Raw genomic sequence first — 2663 nt, forward strand, 5'->3', positions numbered from 1 at the left:
GTTCTTCTTCAATATTGTGTTGGCTATTCTGGGTCTTTGCCTCTCCATATAAACTTTAGAACAATTTGCTGATATCCACAAAATAATTTTCTGGATTTTGATTGAGATTGTATTGAATCTATATATCAAGTTGGAAAGAACTGACCTCTTAACAATATTGAATCTTCCTGTACATGAACATGGACCTTCTCTCCATTTATTTAGTTCTTCTTTGACTCCTTTCTGCAGAAGTTTGTAATTTTTCTCATATTGATCTTGCTCACATTTTGTTTGATTTATACCTAAGTATTTTGAACGAGATGTTAATGTAAATGGTATTTTCTTTTCAATTTCAAATCCCAGTTGTTCATTGCTAGTGTATAAGAAAGCAATTGACTTTTGTATATTAATCTCATATCTTACAACTTTGTTATAATTGCTTATTAGTTCCAGGAAGTTTATTTTTCTTTTTGTGTAGATTCTTTTATATTTTCTATATAGACAAGTGTTGTCTGTGAATAAAGACAGTTTGTTACTTTCTTTCTAATCTGTCTACCTTTTATTCTTTTTCTTGTCTTATTTATTTATTTTTCCCCAGGACTGGGTTTATTGAGGGTGTGGGGTCTACAGGGGAGCCCCAGGTACCCAGGGTTAAGGCCAGACATCATCAGCCTGGAGGGGCAGTGGTCTGGTGAGCAGTCAGGAGTAAGTTCTCCACAGCCTGGGTTTACTGGAAAGTGTGATTCTCAGCTCTACCCCACCCAAAGCCTTTGGGCCAGAACATGTCGATATAATGGGGGTGACTGCAATAGGGCTGACCTTTATGCTCAGCATTGACCCCTGAGTTCAGTATCTTTCCACACTTCTCACACTTCAGGCAAGGCCAATGCCAGTCCTTCTACAAGGATGTCATCCACTTGGCAAAACACACCTCCTTGTTGTACTTGGGGCACTTGGGCAGGGCTCCGGGTCTGGTGTGGGTGGCTAGGCTATAGCAGACAGAAGCACTGGATTCTTTTTTCTTGTCTTTTTGTGCGAGCCAGGACTTCCAGTCTCATGTTGAAAAGCAGTGGTGAGAGTGAATATCTCTGTCTTTTTCCTGATCTTAGCAGAAAAGCTTCTAATGTTAAGTCTGATGTTTGCTGTATGGTTTTTGTAGATGTTCTTTATCAAGTTGAGGAAGTTCCTTTTCTCCTAGTTTACTGAGGCTTTTTTTTAAAAAAAAAAAATCATGAATAAGTGTTACATTTTGCCAAATACCTTTTCTGCATCTACTGATGTAGTTATGCAATTTGTTTTCTTTAGCTAGTTGGTGCGATGGATTACATTAATTGATTTTCAAATGTTGAATCAGTCTTGCACACCTGGAATAAATATTACTTGGTTATGGTATATATTTTTAATATATTATTGCATTTCATTTGTTGATGTTTTGTTGAGGATTTTACAATTATGTTTATGAGGAATATTGGCCAGTAGTTTTCTTTTCTCTTAATGTTTTTGTCTGGTTTTGGTATTAGAGTAAAGCTGGCCTTATAGAATGAGTGAAGAATTCCTCCTACTTCTATCTTCTGGAAGAGATTTTAGAGAATAATTTCTTCCTTAAGCATTTAGTAGAATTCATTAGTGAACCTGTCTGGGGCTGGTACTTTCTTTTTTGGAAGATTATTAATTATTGATTCAATTTCTTTAATACATACAGACCTATTGAAATTGTCTTTCTTATGTAAGTTTTGGTAAATTGTGTCTTTCAAAGAATTGGTCCATTTCATCTAAATTGTCAAAAGTTCATGGGTATAGTATTGTTAATAATATTGCTTTATTATCTTTTAATGTTCATGAGATCTGTAGTGATGTCCCCTCTTTCATTTCTGATATTAGTAATTTGTGTCTTCTCTCTATATTTTTCCCTCTTGTAAGCCTGGCTAGAGGCTTATTGATTTTGTTGATCTTTTCAAAGTTTTACTTTTATTGATTTTCTTTATTGATTTCCTATATTCAATTTCATTGATTTCTGCTCAAGTTTTTATTATTTTCTTTTGCTTATTTTGGGCTTAATTTTCTCTTTTTTTCTTTTTAGTTTTCCAAAGTGGAGGCTTAGTTTATTGATTTTAGATCTTTCTTCTTTTCATTCAATGCTATATGCATTCAATGCTATAAATCCTCCAGTAGACACTGCTTTTACTGTATTACACAAATTTGGTAAGTTGTATTTTCATTTTTATTTACCTCAAAATATTTTTTAAATTTCTTTTGAGATTTCTTCTTTGATTTATGAGTTGTTTGGAAACGCGTTGACTGATCTCCAATTATTTGGGGATTTTTCAGCCATCTTTCTGTTATTTACTTCTGGTTTAATTTCATTGTGGTCTGAGAGCATACAGTATATGATTTTTTATTCTTTTAAATTTATTAAGATCTGTTTTATGGCTCAGAATGTGGTCTGTCTTGGTGAGTGTTCCATATGAGCTTGAGAAGAATGTATATTATGTTGTTGTTGGATGGTATTTTCTATAGATGTCAATTGGATCAACGTGATTGATGATGAGGTTGAGTTCAACTGTATCCTTACTGACTTTGCTGTCTGGATCTGTCCATTATTGATAGTGAGGTGTTGAAGTCTCCAACTATAATAGTGGATTTATCTATTTTTCCTTGCAGTTCTATTCATTTTTGCTTTATAT

General features: G+C 33.8%; 1 pseudogene; it reads right to left on the reverse strand.

The window, feature by feature from the left end:
* Positions 1 to 706: 706 nt before the first annotated feature.
* LOC105295309 overlaps positions 707 to 2663 on the reverse strand; it is a 4058-nt pseudogene continuing 2101 nt past the window's right edge.

This window comes from Pteropus vampyrus, unplaced genomic scaffold (assembly GCF_000151845.1).
Source record: "Pteropus vampyrus isolate Shadow unplaced genomic scaffold, Pvam_2.0 Scaffold102, whole genome shotgun sequence".
Taxonomy (NCBI): domain Eukaryota; kingdom Metazoa; phylum Chordata; class Mammalia; order Chiroptera; family Pteropodidae; genus Pteropus; species Pteropus vampyrus.